The sequence below is a fragment of the Triturus cristatus genome, chromosome 3_1 (assembly GCF_964204655.1).
Source record: "Triturus cristatus chromosome 3_1, aTriCri1.1, whole genome shotgun sequence".
NCBI classification, from domain to species: domain Eukaryota; kingdom Metazoa; phylum Chordata; class Amphibia; order Caudata; family Salamandridae; genus Triturus; species Triturus cristatus.
This window is the reverse complement of record NC_140583.1, coordinates 697,609,765-697,625,732: the sequence shown is the minus strand read 5'-3', so window position 1 is coordinate 697,625,732 and position 15,968 is coordinate 697,609,765. Positions and strand designations below refer to the sequence as shown.

The following is a 15,968-nucleotide window of genomic DNA, read 5'->3' as shown; positions in this document are numbered from 1 at the left end:
TATATTTATATAGCGCATAGACTACCCGGAGGCCTCGCAGCGCTTTAATTGATCACTGTGGCGGGCCGCAGGGTGAGACGAGCACGTTTTTGCAAACAGGTGGGTTTTCAAAGCTTTCCTAAAAGCCAGCCGGTTATTATTTTCTCTGAGGGCTAAGGGGAGGGAGTTCCAAAGTCTCGCAACCAGTTACCTGGGGCCCAGGCTGAGCTGTTGAGGATGCACCTGCTGGGTGCTAGAGGCCTGTGAGGATTGAGCTGGGCGGCCAGCTGGAGGGAGGGGAGCCACTGGCTTTGCCTTGAACTGCCTCGTGGGTTTGTAGCCAGCCCCCAGCTGCGGCTAGGTGTGTGGAGCTCTGTCGGCATCAGCCTGTTTGAGGCTTGGACTGTGGCTTGGTGTGGCAGCTCCTGCAATATCCTGGCCTGCAGACATTACAGCCATAATACTGAGAGAGGCCGCACACCCCTGATTTCAGCACAAAGGGGCCAGTGCCCCTCCTTGCCTGTGTGGGTTTACTTGTTGGACCCTTGCTGCCTGGACTGTGGAGATATGGAAGAGGAGTGTGTACAGGAGTGAGCACCCTCCCCCCTAGCCCTCTGGGATACCTGTAGTGACTAGAGGGTGTCCACTCTCCATCATCGCTGAGGCGTTATTTAGGACATTGTACCACCAATCAGAAGTCTAATTGCACCAAGACATATCAGATAGCACAAGGGTGGTGAGAGAATAGCCAGAGATAAAGATCCCAAGCCCCCACACAAAAAAGCGACTTCTATACAAAAGTCATGATGCCCCCGGCAGATTTTGATCAGCCTACAATACATGAGAACTCTGTCGTTAGCTCCCCAATTTTATATCAGAACTAGAGGACGAGGTCCAGGGCCTCCGCAGGGAAATATCAGATGTCTGAGCCACCACTAAGGATGTGGTGTGGACGACACTGAATATTGCACCTGGTGCAACAACCTAAGGTTCATGGTGTTCCCTGAGCAGATTGAGGGCCCAAATATGCTGCAGTTCCTGAATAAGTAGCTGTGACTCATCCTACCTCATGGCAAATGCTCCTCCTGTCTTATTATCTAACAGTTGCTTCAAGCACTGGGGGGTAGACTACCACCTGGGGCACCCCAAAGCCAGTGGTTCTTGAACTTTTAGGATTGGGACATGATCCTTGAGGAAGTGCGCAGAATGGGGAGGTGAACCACAAGAGCTCAAAAATCCTAATATTCCCCGACAATACCTCTGAGGTTCGAAAACAGCAATGCACCTTTGACTCAGTGAAGGCTAAACTGCAGGACCTCAAAAAAATTCAATAAATGCTTCTATTCAGGGGAAGTTGTTCTCCTTTTAAACACCAGAGGATGCCTGGGCATGGTTGAAGGCTACCTAGATGAGTAGGGCAAGGAACAGGCCTGTAACCTGCTGGGTGGGAGGGGTCAAGGCCAAAGGACAGGCAGAGGCAAACTCATGCAGGGAAAAGTGGAGGAACAGGTCCTGAGCGACCACGAGAGATCTCTTCAATCTCTGAAGGTGATTGAATTGCAGCAACAAAAAAGAGCAGGAACAATGTCCTGGAAAGGGACTCTAAACATGGCTGCACTTGAGATGACCAGGAGTCTGGCTTGGATACCCCTCATCTGTTGTCAACTGCCATTGCTAACCTAGAACATGAACTTGATCTTCCCCTTTTTCGGCACCACAGCTTCAGGACTGACAGCAGAATCATGGTTGTGGGACCGACGATGTGATCCAGGGCCGGAGACCTGTGGACTGGGATTCTCCTCGCCCGTGAACGGAAGACTGGGAGAGCCTGAGCAGGATACTTTTATTGTTACAAGTACAAGAGTTAATATGTACAGGGGAAGGTAGCTCTGACTATGTTACATTGGTTTTAGGATTAGGTTTTTGTGGGCGGGGGTGGACTACAGATCTATCAGCTTCCCATGTTGAGACATTTTAGTTAAGTTATGAGGATACACACTAAAACAGGCCATTGGGAGGTGGGGTAGAGGGACTTGACAAGGCATTGAGGGTTCAAATTTCCTACAGTTCAGGGGGAAGGGTACAGACACGTCAGCAATCTAGTGGTCGCTTGAGGCGCCACATGCATTACACTAGTTTGCTGCCACATCATTGGCAGGGGTTCATCACTCAACATTCAGTGTGCCACTTGCATCCCACCACTCTGCCACCAGAAGGTTGGCAGAGGCTCATTTTCCTACACTCAGTATACCCAATAGCAGGAACATGAGTGGTACTATGCCCTTAGATACCAGGACTCTCACTTTCCTCCCATTGAATGTGAATTGTCTGGGGTACAAGGTCAAGAGAGGTCATGTGAATCAGTACATTAGACGGATATACCAAGATATGGTACTCTTACTGGGGGGAAACAATTTAAATTCTTGAGAAGAAGTGCCTGTACAACACTGGGGCATTTGGGGTTCACGTCAGGGCCCAGAGGGGTGGCCATTTTGATTAGAAAGAGCCCTCTCTTTCATGTGGTGAAACAATGGATAGACCTGTCTGGCAGATATGTGGGAGTGAAAGGGTCCTACGGACTCAATGAAGTAGCGTTAATTAGCATGAATGCTCCATCTAGACTTCACTACCCCCACACTGGAGAGGCTTTCTGAGAACCTACTGGAGGTAAACTCTTTGCTTCACATCCTGCTAAAGGACTTTAGTGACGTCATATTAGTGAAACTGGATAGATCCAGGACTTTGCATTTGGCCACGTCACCCACTCTGCTATCTTGCTTTGACCTGACCCTTGGACTCTCAGACTTTTGGAGGCGAGCATACCCCACCAATAGAAAGTACTTCTACTTTCTTTTCGCCCCGGCCAGAGAAGTGGGCACTATACAGGAGGCAGAATATATGGCCTGGGACTGTCTGACCACTCCCACTTGATGGTGTGGTTGGGTGGGAGAAGGACTGGCGGGTGGGCTGAAAACTTAACGCATCTTCAGGAAGAGAGGTGGCTGCTGAGCTATGTGTGGACTCTGTGATATATTTTAAAGAAAACAAAGGCTCAGTTACATCTAAGGTGGTGCTCCGCAAGGCATATAAGAAAGTCCTACCTACGGGATAGTGGCCAAAACCTGATTGCTCAGAAAAGAGGAGGGCATTGGAGTCTCCGGAGCAACTCAAGGGTCAGCTTTTGAAGCTTCAGGGTGACCTGGGACTGAATAGTAAATAGTATAGTTTACTTTTCCAACACCTTTCCTACTGTTACGTAGGCTGGATTTGGAATAGTAAATTATGCATTTCTAATGTCAGTGCGCCATCTACTACAAGTCTATGTAATGACTTGCGTAGTAATGGCTTTGCGTGGCAACAACGCGATTGTTGCAACAATCACGTTGTAATGGCTTTCGTTGTGAGGACTCACGTTGTAACGAGTCATATTCGTAGGGACCAGTCTGGCTTTATGCTGCACAGGTTGATGCAATACAATCTACAGCGCATGCACAACTGGTTGAACAAGATAAAAAAACAATCGGAGCCTCACGTTCTTTTAGCGCTTGATGGAGAAAAGGCGTTTGATGTGGTACATTGGCCTTTCCTGAAACACACCCTGGTGAAGTTTTGATTTGGTCCCTGGTACAGGAAGCGGGTAGGGCTCTTGTATCAGGCCCCGATGGCGGCGGTCAACAGGATGTTGTCCTATGATTTCCCCATCTGGAGTGGTACAAGGCAGGGGTGCTCCTTGTCCCCTCTCCTATTTGCCCTCTGTGGTGCCTTCGGTAGGAAATAACGATGCAGGAACAACAAGGTAGGGCGCACATAGGGTTTATTCACCTCAGCCATCAACAGAAGGCTCCAACTGACAAACATGGAATACAGTCACAGAGATTCTAGATATTAGAGATTCTACATAGAATGAACAATGAGGTTCTACATAGAACCTGATATAATGTCTCACACCTCCCTTCTTTACAACAAAATAATAACCATGAAACAGAAGAAAAAAAACACAACCAAAAAAACAACAGAGATAAATTTAAAACTGTCAGACATAATCTTTCATGTACACAGGAAGTCTGCGCACCCTCTGACTCCTCTCTCTTACATTGCAAGACAACCCAGAAGATCCTGTGAGAGAGGGAATAACACCAGTCGATGAGGGAGAAGAGCCAGTACTACCGCCAAGACTCTCAGCTGAAGAGAAATTTGGATTAACTAACACCACACCGCTCTTATTCCAAATCCTTCCATCTTCAGTCTTTTTTTTTTTTTTTTTTTTTTTTTTTGAAACCGTTTATTGCAGGTTGCAAAAGTTACAGGTATGGGCCTACAACCACCCGGCCGGCCGCTAGAATGACAAAAGCATATTGCAGACATACAGTAAAAGTCTCTCGGCAGTGCAGAGCAGTGAAACAGGAGTAATCAATGGTGCAGGCCACACAGCTCCAAGCCCACAGTACGGTTCCCTTTTCTTGAAACAAAACAACACCAAAAAACCACACCCGCAAGGCAACCCGCGATCCAAAGTGACAGCACGTGCTCCATAAGTGGGGGATCCAAACCAGCAGCAGAACTCTGAGGAGGGGAATGGGAGTAGGCCAGGGACTGGGGGACCGCGCGCCCGCGGCCGAGGGAGGGGGGCCGTCTAGGGAGACGGAGCAGGCGAGGCAGCCGGTAGCAGTGGTGGCTCACAAATACCCCTGCGGTAGGCGTTCCAGGGGCCCCAGAGTTTCACCCACGCCCCAGGCTTACCCCTCGCCACATACACCACCTTTTCACGAAACATACACCAATCCATATGCTCTTTCCAGGCCGACACCGCAGGGGGCCTCTGGGATCCCCACAATTGAGCAATGTCACGCTTAGCTATCATGTATCCCAGAGTCACCCACCGCGTCTGCGGGACCGAATAGTCATTCGGTTCCCATACATTCGCTTCAGGCAGCAGCGCGACACGCGTAACCACACGCAGGACCTCATGCACACCACGCCAGAATCGCTCCACCTTCGGGCACTCCCACAGTATATGCATGAAAGTCGCCAGCGCACCACAGCCACGCTTACACAGTCCGTCACCAGCAAAACCCATACGCAGAAGCCTTGGCCCCGTCACGTAAACCCGGTGAAGGATCTTGAGCTGGACGAAACGAAGGCGAGCCGGGATGGCCACCTCTTTCGGAGAGGCCACCGCGGAAATCCAATCCTCGTCGTCCAGCTCCAGCCCGTCGGCAACCCAGGCCTCGCGGAGACTAGTCAGCAGGCACGATCTATCGTTGATCAGTTTTTTGTATATGAGGGAGATCGTGCTGTCCGGTACATGGCCGTCCAGCACTCTGTCCTCCAGGGGGGAAGACTCCGGAATGGATGCGACGTCCGGGAAGACGGAGCCCAGCGCATGGCGGACTTGTAGGTACCGAAAGTACTCACTGCCCTGCAGCTGAAACTCCGCCTGCAGCGTCTCAAAAGTTTTGAATCCCCCCCTCGTCCAGACATCTCCCACCGTGCTGATTCCGATCGTGTCCCACTTCTCGAAGCCCTTCGACGTCCATAGGGAGCCCAACCTCTCAGACGCATACAGCGGTGACGCCCGGGTCAAACGGTCCTTCCACCCCATAGCTGCATTAGCCGCGTGCCAGACACGCACCATAACACGCGTCGGTCCCGTCAAACGGGAGTCGGGCGCGCCAGAGTAGAGCGCGCGATTGTAATCGCCACCGGGTAGGAGCATTTTATCCATCTCAAATGCCGGGTTCAAGGCGGGCCCATAAAGGCCATGATTAATTGCAGCTAGTTGGGAGGCCCAGTAATACCGTTTAATGTCCGGGAGGGCGACCCCCCCCATCGTACCACGGGAGCGTCAATTTAGCCAGAGCAATGCGCGGCCTCCCGTCCCAGAACAAGCGCCGCTGGAGGCCCTCCACCTCACGGAAATAGCGTGCCGGGACCAAGTCCATAGTATTCTGGAGGGCGTAGAGGAATCGCGGCAGGGACATCATTTTGAACAAAGCCGCTCGGCCGAGCGGCGAGAGCGGCAGACGCCGCCAGCGCACCACGTCCTCCCTCAAGCGCTGGAGGGGGGGCAGCAAATTCCGCTCATAGCGGGCCTCCGGGTCAAGTGTGATATAGATACCCAGGTACCGAAAACCTTGGGAGGCAATCTGGATCGGACAGTCCCGTGGTAGGGCCGGAGCCTCCCCGGAAAGCACATAGACACAGGATTTCGCCCAGTTGATGACCAGGCCTGAGTTGCGACCGAATGAGCGCAAAACATCAACCAGGACGATCAGTGATTTACGCGGGGAGGCGAGATACAGAAGGATGTCGTCAGCGTAGAGGGACACACGGTCCTCATGCTCGGGGGTCCAGCGGAGACCACGGATAGAAGGGTGCCACCGCAGCCACTCCGCCAGGGGCTCCAGGGCCAGGGCAAACAGGAGAGGCGACAGGGGGCAACCCTGTCGCGTACCCCTCCCCAGCGCGAATGGGGCCGAGACTCGCCCATTCACTACCACCTGCGCCAATGGGCCCGAATATAGCAATTTGACCCAGCTAATGAAACCCGGGCCGAACCCGAATTTCGCCAGCATCGCCCAGATGTATGGCCATTCAAGCGTATCAAACGCCATGGTGGCGTCCAAGGACGCCAAGATGGCCGGCTCCCGCACAAACGGGACACGCGCGAGCACCCCGTGCAAGCGCCGCAGATTGAGCGCCGTGTTGCGGTGCGGTATAAAGCCAGATTGGTCTTGGTGGACCAGGTCGCCCACCACGCCAACCAACCGGTTGGCCAACACCTTGGCCAGGATTTTGGGCTCCGCGTTTAAAAGCGAAATCGGCCTATAGGATGTGACCCGTTCACGGGGCTTCCCCTCCTTGTGGATCACCACAATTGTGGCCAGGCGCTGGTCCGGCGGGAGGGAACCCTGCGAGTGGGCCGCCAGGAACATCGCGCGCAGGTGGGGCGCCAACACATCCGGGCGTAGCTTGTAGAGCTCGATGGGAATACCATTGGGGCCCATGGCCTTGCCGGATGCAACCGAGCGAATAGCCAAGGCAATTTCGTCCGAGGTGGGAGGGGCGTCCAGCGAATCCCTGTCCTCCACCGTTAGGGAGGGCAGTGCGATGTCCCGAAGCAGGGCATGGGAATCTTCCTCCGAGCAGGGGGAAACCGGGGAGTAGACTTCGCGGAAATAATCCGCGAAGCAGGAGACAATGGCTTCCGGCTCGGTGACACACGCACCATCAACACTCTCAATCAAAGGCACCACGCGGCTCGCTCTCTCCCTCTTATCCAACCACGCAATCAATTTGCCAGCCTTATCACCCACATCATACAATCGCCCCTGCTGCTCTCTACTGAGGCCCCTGGCCGCCTCCGTGACGAGGGCCCGATAGGCCGCCTGCTTTAGGTGTAGAACATGCAACTTGGCGTCTGTTACCCCGCTCCCCAGGTCACCCTCCAGTTCTGCAATCTCGGCCTCTACCCGGGTCACCTCCTCCCGCTCGAGCCGCCGGGCATGGGAGATAAAGGAGAGGGCCTCCCCTCTAAGGACTACCTTGAAAGCCTCCCACAGGGAGATGGCGGAAGAGACCGACCCCACATTCTCGTCGAAATATCGCTGTAAGGATTTGATCAAATCGGCACGAATGGTGGGGTCGCGCAAATACCATGCATTGATTGGGGCCACCCTGCCATCCCCCCTCGGGAAGACATCGAAATGCAACAACAATGGGGAGTGGTCTGAGATACCCCGCGCTAGATGGCGCACCTCCCCCACCCTCCCTGCATGGGCCGCCGGGACAAGGATGTAATCAAGCCGCGAGAGGCTACCATGGGCACCCGAGTGGAAGGTGTACTGTCGCAATGCGGGATGCTTTAATCGCCAGCAATCCACCAGGCCCAGCGTGTCCAGAAGGCCGGGCAGCCACGCCTGTGCCCGGGGGAGGTCCCTAGGGGGATGGCGATCCATAGACCCAGAGGCTACCGCATTAAAGTCCCCTCCAACCACCAGCAGGCCACTCGGAAGGTCCAGAAGGAGGCGCCCCAGGTCCGCGAATGTGGTGGCTTGTAACCCAGGCGGGACGTACACTGATATAAAGATAAACACTCTACCCTCCATTCTTCCCACCAGAACCGTGTAGCGTCCCCTCTCATCATGGCGCACCTCATCAATCTCCAACGGGAGCGAGTTCTTGATCATAATACCCACCCCCCGCGAGCCCGAGGTGAAGCCGGAATGTGCCACCAAACGATATCCCCGCCGATTCATTGCATGAAAGGAGTTACCTATAAGGTGCGTCTCCTGCAGGAAGACAACATCTGGTGAAATACGTTTTAAGTACTGCAGGACCACACCACGCTTAATCCTATCCCCCAGGCCGTTAACATTCCATGACAACACAGTCAAATCCCTACCCCCCATCATACGTCGAATCAATCGGTCGTCCCCCATCGAGCATCCTAATAACAACAACATAATAGCGGGTTTGCCCTGCGGTGCTAACAAACAACACACCCCCCCCACCCCCCGGTCCCAACAGAACTCCCCCCTCCCTGCACCCCTGCATGAGCCCAGACAGCCCCCCCAAAGTGCAGTGTGCCTGTCGCCCCATAGCTAAAATACTAACTAGTCCCCCAGAGGAGGAGGGAAGCCCCCAACAGACCCCACGCAACCTCCATAGGAGGGGAACATACGCAATCAATAAATGGTGAAGGAACAACGTCCAGAGCAAGGCCTATTCAGTCACCCCTCAATTCTGATCCGGCGGGCCCTCCTCGCCAGCCGCGCCCCCCCCGCCCCCCCGGCCCCGATCTCCAGGCAGAGTGTCCAGCCAGTCCCCAGCCGCCTCGGGCCGGTCGAAGAAGTGCGTGCGACCATCCACCTCTACCCTCAGCTTGGCTGGAAAGAGCATTGAGTACTTGAGGTTCAGGTCCCTTAGGCGACGTTTAACCCCAAGAAAGCTCTGTCGCTGCTTCTGGACCGCCGGAGTAAAGTCTGGGTAGAAATGTATCTCCATGTTGTCAAGCTTGACCGGTCCCTGTTGCCTGGAGGTCTGGAGGATAGCATCTCTGTCCCGAAAATTAAAAATCCGGGCGATGAGCGGCCGCGGCGGGGCACCAGTCTTAGGTCTGCCCCCGGGGACCCGATGAGCACGCTCCACCGCAAAAAGCTTACTCAGCCCCCGGGGCTGGAGATGGGTCAGGATCAAATCTTCCACGAAAAGATCCGCCGCCTCCGCCTCTCGTCCCTCCGGGACCCCCACAATACGGACATTATTCCTCCGGGCCCGACCCTCGGAGTCCTCCAATCGCCGGTCCATCAGGGCGCTCGCCTGGCCAAGCCGGCGCACCTCCTTCTGGAGGGCCACCACGTCTGTCGTGAGGCTCGTTGTGGTGTGGGCCAGGGAGTCGACTCGGTCGTTTGTTTTGGACAAGTCTGCCCTCACAAGGCTCACATCCACAAGGACCGAGTCTATTTTTTGCGCTAAGGTGTCGAAACGCTGGTCCACCGAGGCCTTCATCTCTGCGATGGCGCCCATGACGTCCCGGAGGGTCAGATCCACCGGATGAGCAGATGCCTCCGTCGGGCCCACCGGGGATGCACGCGATGTCTCCGGAGAACCCTTCTGAAGCGTGTAGCGGTCCATACTGTTGGCCTGGTGCGCCGTGCCACGGCGGGTCGTCTTCACCTTCGCCCGGTCGCCATCTTGTTTGGTGGACATGCTGGCTCTTCCACCGTCGTGCCAAGCTCCCCAAACGGGCCGCTATACCAAGTCACGGGTGCCAGGGGGGGGGCAGGGGCGACCACCGAACCGCGGGTCAACCCATCGCCGGCGGGTCAGCCGGGCTCCTGGACAAGGCCACCGCACCCCGCTCCGCAGCCCGACCCGGCTTGAGAGCTAGGAGGGCGCAAAAGCGAAAGTGAAAGTGCGGGGTACGCCAGTCGCCCAGGCCCGCTCGCCGCTGTTATTCACTTTGTCCCCGGATCGCCCCACTACTCCAATCCGGGGGGCCGGCGAGGAGAAGGCCGCAACCTTCGATCGATGCTCCCACCGGCGTTCGGGGTCCGATTCGAGCCCAAAAAAACGGGTGGCGCCTCAGCTCCGGTTCCCCAACACAGTCCCCTCAACAAGGACAGGATATCGCCAGGATTAATTCAGGAGGTCGCGGAGGTCCTCGGGAGCCTCGCACCTACGCGGCCATCTTGGTTGCGCGCTAGGCTCCTCCTCCCATCTTCAGTCTTAACCACAATTCAAAAGATCTTCACCACATTACTAATTTTAGAATATTTAGACCAGGGTTGACGACCAACAGGAGTTTTGATCTTCACACAGTTACCCACCCTCACCTCATTGGTTTGAGCACATTTATTTTCATCAAAATACACTTTTCTATTAAACTGCTTATCAAGTTCTTTGTTTCTCCGATCACCTATCAGATTGTTAACCAAACCTTTGTTTAACCTCATCCACCCTGGTTCTCCCCGTGGTCAGGTGTGGAGACATGCGATAAGCAGTAATCCTGTCTTGAAGAACATTTTTCCAGTTCAAGCCATTGACTCTGGCTAATTGTATGCTCTCTTTGAGGCACTTATTCACCCTTTCCACAGCTGGTTGGTTGGTTTCTGGGTGGTACACAGCACTTCTCTTATGAATAATGCCAGAGTCACTGAAACTCATTCAAACAAAACTGTGGCCCATTGTGAGAGAGAATACTGTTAGGAAAACTTTCTCTCTTAAACATTTCCTCTAAAAACTTAATAACACATCCTGTTGAAATATCTCTAACAGCACTCACCTCAATCCATCTGGAGTACAGATCCAAAACAACAATCAGATAGGGGGTATCACTCACACCGTGCAACAGACCAACAATGTCAATTGCAACTTCATCTCAGGGGTGAGCCGGTAATTTTCTGCAGACCATAGGCATTTGCTTAGTTTTCAATATTTTATCACTGGCACAACACTCCACACAATCCCGGACCAACCTTTCAACCTCCAAATCCATGCCAGGCCACCAAAATTGCAATCTCAGAAGCTCCTTAGTCTTCACTATCCCAAGATGACCAGTGTAAGCAAAACTCAGAAGTTTGTTCCATATGCCCAACAGAGGAACCAGTTTAGTGCCATGAACAAGCACATCATCAACAACAGACAACTCCTCACAAATCAGAGACCAAGGCTTATCAAGACGCTTGTTATTCATCATCATGTCCATAACTTTCTTAATTTCTTGATCATTTCAATTTCATCCTTCCACTCAGACTCACTAACTGCACCAGAGGTGATTTCACAAACATTAACCACATCACCATCTAAAATCTCTTCATCTGTGTCAAATTCCTTAACATTAACCAGCCAAGAAAGACAATCTGCAGATTTATTGACAGCACCCGGAATGTAATCAACATCAAAATCAAATTCCTGAAGAGAAATTACCCATTCCTTAATTCTTGAAGAAATAGAATCAAGACCTTTTTTTTAAAACACCTCCTTGAGAGATTTATGATCAGACAACACCTTCACCTTGGTACCCAAAATCAAGTTTCTGAACTTCCTAAGCGCCCAAAAGATGGCCAATGACTCTTTCTCGATAACCGAGTAATTAAGTTCTGATCCTCTGGAGGCGCAAGCAATCAATCGCTCAACACCATCATTTTTTTGAAGTAATACTTTAACCCCTTTGCGCTTGCGTCAGTCAATATTTGAGTCATCTCACCGGGCACAAAAGCTTGTAAGGAGGGTGGTTTGCTCAATTCCTCCTTAATGGAAACAAACTCTTTCGCACACTCACCACACCATTGAAACACAACACTTTTACCAGTGAGTCTCCTAAGATTTTGAGTCTTGTCAGCATACCCTGGAATGAACTTACTATAAAATTCTACCATACCTAAGAAAGATAAGATATCCTCTTTATTGACTGGCTCGCTGATTTTCACAATAGAATCAACAAGTTCTTTCTTAGGGAAGACACCTTGTCCAGTGATACAATGTCCAAGATAGTTCACCTGTTCAACACCAAACTTACATTTTTCTTTTTTTGGAGACAGTACAGCCTTCCTAAGGCGTTCCAACACAGCACAGAGTGATGTTCAGCCTTAATGCTGCCATAGATCAATACATCGTCTTGATAGCACCTCACACCTGTAACCCCTTTTAGAATTTTAGACATTATGCGTTTAATAACCAACGCAGCCGAGACAAGCCCAAATGGCATCCTACAAAACTTATAAGTTCCCATAAGTGTCACAAAGGCTGTCAAATCCTGCGAAGGTTCTTCCAGCTCAACCTGATGATAAGTTGACACCAGATCAAGGGTAGTCAAATACTTAGCGCCTACCATAGTGCCAACCATCTAGTCAATATTGGGCAAGGGAAATCTGTCCACAATCACCTCCTTGTTAAGCGAGCGTAAATTAATGCAGAGGTGTAATTCACCACTAGCCTTCTTGGCCACGACTATAGATGCCAACCATTCTGTTGCTTCAACAGGTTCAATGACTCCCATTTCAACTAACCGCTCAATCTCCTTCTGAACCCCTGCTTGTTCATTCAATGGAATTCTTCTAGCTCTTGCAACCACTGAGACAGCACCTTCTCTCCATCTAATATGATGTTTGTACCCCTTAAGGCATCCAAGTTTGTCCCCAAACACATCAGCAAATTGTTCTGCAAAAACAGAGACAGAATCTTCCACCTCTTGAACCTGGACTTGTGAAACTGCATTTGGATTAAGACGAACACCAAGCAAACATTGATGGGGCCACCCTAAAAGAGCATCCCCATGTCTGGCCACATAGACTCTGCCAGCAGTCATATGTCCTCACAATTCAATGGTAGCCAAAACATCTCCTAACATTCTAATGGGTATACCACCATAACCCGAGGGGTGCGGACTTCGATGGAGGTAGGATCCAGGGTTGCCTTGAGGCTGTGTTTCAGTGGTTCCATCATAACAGCCTCAAGTGCAACTCGGATAAATCCGAGGTCCTCTTTTTTGGGTGCAGCTCGGACCCGGATTGGAAAGTGTGGTGGCCGGAGAACATGTCTCCCCCAGCAAGTTCGTCCCAGGTAGCTAAAAACCTTGGGATTAAGATCGACAATGGCCTCACACTACGCTCGCAGGTAATCGGTCTCACAGGCACCTGCTTTGGCTTACTCCGGATGCTTCGCAAGTTCCTTCCCTTGTTATCGGAGGAACACAGGAAGATCACGGTGCAGGCGATGATAGGCTCGAGAATAGACTATTCCAACGTCCTCTATCTCGGCCTGCCAGAATATCTGCTTCAACGATTACAGGTTGTTCAGAATTCGGCCGCACGTGCTATTTTTGGACTATCTCGCCGTGCCAGAGCCTCGGGCCTTTTGGAGGCTCTGCACTGGCTTCCTGTCCGGAAGCGGATAGTTTTTAAAACTCTCACCCTGGCACACAAAGCCTTGCACACATCTGGAGCAAAATATCTTCAGAAAAGGCTGTCCTTTTACCGTCCTGCCAGATCGCTTAGGTCTGAAGCCTTGTTTCTTGCTGCGGTGCCCCGCGTGAAGAGAGCTCGCATCGGTGGCCGCTCCTTTAAATTATTAGCGCCTCAGCTGTGGAACAAATTGCCTGTGTCCCTGCGCAGCTCCCCTAACCTGTTGGCCTTTAGGAAGGGGCTTAAAACTTGGCTTTTCACTTCTTAGTTTCAGGTCCTATCCGGTTTCCTCTTTTTCTGTTTTTGTTCATTTTTCCTGTTGTGTTTTGAGATTAGTATGCAATTCAAAGCGTCGGGACACTCTTTCGAGTAGCCGCATGCTATACAAAAAACCTGTATAACATAACAAAAAACCTGTATAACATAACATAACCCAGAGGAGAATCATCATTTTTTTATCAAGTTAACCTTAGCACTAAAATACTGTCGAAAAATATCTTCACTAATCATGGTGAGATGTGACCATGAATCAAACTTTAACTCAAGTTGGACACCCTCAATAACAACCATATGAGTAAGGGTGGGCGTAGTGCTCCGCTCCGCCCACGGAGTGTACGTAGTGCTGCCTGCTTCGTGGTCCACGAAGTAGGCGTAGAAGTCAGCACTACGCACACGGCGCGGCGGACCAGAGCTGCCCGCCACCCGCCTCCCGCCCGCCCTCACTTTAAAATAATTTAAAGCATTTTAAAGTAAGAAAATGCCTTACCTGAGGTGCGGCGTCCCGGGGCTCCCTCTTCCTGGTTCAACCGCAACTTCTTCCTCACAAATGCGCATGCGCGGACGCCCGCGATGAGAAACTACCAGTTTGCGTTGAGAAAGCTGAAGCTCGAGTAAAAATCTACTCGAGCAGCAGAAAACTACAGCTCGCACTGTGCAAGATGCCATTTTCAATGATTGCACAATGCCGGTTGCTTGTCCGCACTGTGCAATCATTGAAAACGACATCTGGCACAGTGCGAACAAGGTACTACGCAGTTCGCGAAGTGCTACGCGTAGCTCGCGGAGTGCGAACTTCACTTTGAGTAGCTTCGCGAAGTGCTACTTCGCGAACTACGCCCAGGCATAGTGCTCAACCTGTTTAACAATCGTTAGAACCCCATCTAATGGAGGCTCATCTTTTAACCACAGTTCTTTCCTAATTTTGTCATGAGCACATCTCAATACAAATTGGTCCCTAATTTTCTCCTCTACAGCACCACCAATCTTGCAAGAAGATGCAAGTTTTCTTAAGGCTGAGACAAACTCCCCAACCGATTCATCCTTCTTTTGTTCACAAAGACCAAAATGTTATCTCTCCATTATCGTACTCAAAAGAGGAATATAATGTCGATCCAACTGTAGAATACATATTTCGTATTCATTGAGATTCCTCTGATCAGCAGCACTGAGTTCAGGTGAATGCTCCAGTACTTCCTGTCCCCAAGACAATGTAATAGCAAACAATGTTTCCGTTCTGCACTTAGATTTGTCCCACAGACTCTTGCGTAATTTGCAAATATCTTTTTCCACTTTTGCCATTTTACACTTGGTTCACCTAGACTGGTCAGGAAGAAATGTGGTTGAGTTACATTCTGCATGGTGTTACAATATTCCTTTCAAACAAATATTCTATTAATAGAAAAGATGAATGACAGAACCAGTGGAAGCAAGCAACATTTGATTACAACTAAAACCATAATATGATATCCTGTTGTTTAAATAAATAAAGAGAAAATCAGTTATGCCTCTTTTTTTCCTTTTTGAACAATGACGTGTTATGACACACTGAAAAAACAAGATTCCTCTAGACATACAGCAAAGCGTAACACTTACTATGCAAGCAATGTCATAAAGTTGTGTCAATCACTGACGAATTAATGCCGACACAACATATGCCGGTATGCCAAACAACTGTTATAAGGCCGAGTTTTACCTGCAACTGTTATTCACAGATGTGTCAGTTACCAACAATACCGGCTCGAGAAATTCCCTTGCTTCAAGTTACTGGTGTACCAGCCACCGAAGGTACCGGCTTGAAGATGCTTCACCAAAAATAAGAAATCACCGGCTCAATGTATTACCTTTCTTAAACACGCTGGTGTGCTAGTCACCAAAGATGCTGGCGTGAAAGCACTTTGCTGATAATGAAGACGCTTCGCTGATAAAGAAACGAGCAAACCATAATATTGCCGCACGAACCACTCATAAAAAAGAAATGCTTCCCAACTGCACAAGATGGCCCCGTGCGTAATGACACACGTAAATTCACCGTCAAACAGCTCTCCAAAGAAAATGCTTTCCAAACGTACAAAATGACCCCTGTGCGTGACGACGCACGTAAAGCCACCATAAACAGCTTCCCAACCTCAGAAGATGGCGCCTGTACGTAGCAACACAGGCGAGAACGTCACCTCCTCTTCTGGAACGCAGAAGCCCTTCAGGCCTAAACAGGCCTTAAGTTTTTGATGCCAGTGGAACGCTTGCCCCTCCCTCTAACCTCCTCACCAGGATTTTGAGCCAGAGTCACCAGACCACCGATGACAG

General features: G+C 51.0%; 1 protein-coding gene and 1 long non-coding RNA gene across 2 annotated transcripts in view; both read right to left on the bottom strand.

Annotated features, from left to right (window-relative positions):
- Positions 1–15,596, bottom strand: part of LOC146860816 (uncharacterized) — a 167,719-nt gene extending 152,123 nt beyond the window's left edge. Inside the window, exon 1 of the long non-coding RNA XR_014979210.1 lies at positions 15,358–15,596. This is a non-coding gene — a long non-coding RNA (uncharacterized LOC146860816). The remainder of the gene's footprint in view (positions 1–15,357) is intronic.
- LOC146860813 (sperm-specific sodium:proton exchanger-like) overlaps positions 1–15,968 on the bottom strand; it is a 4,738,575-nt gene that overhangs the window by 3,366,145 nt on the left and 1,356,462 nt on the right. The window lies entirely within an intron of this gene.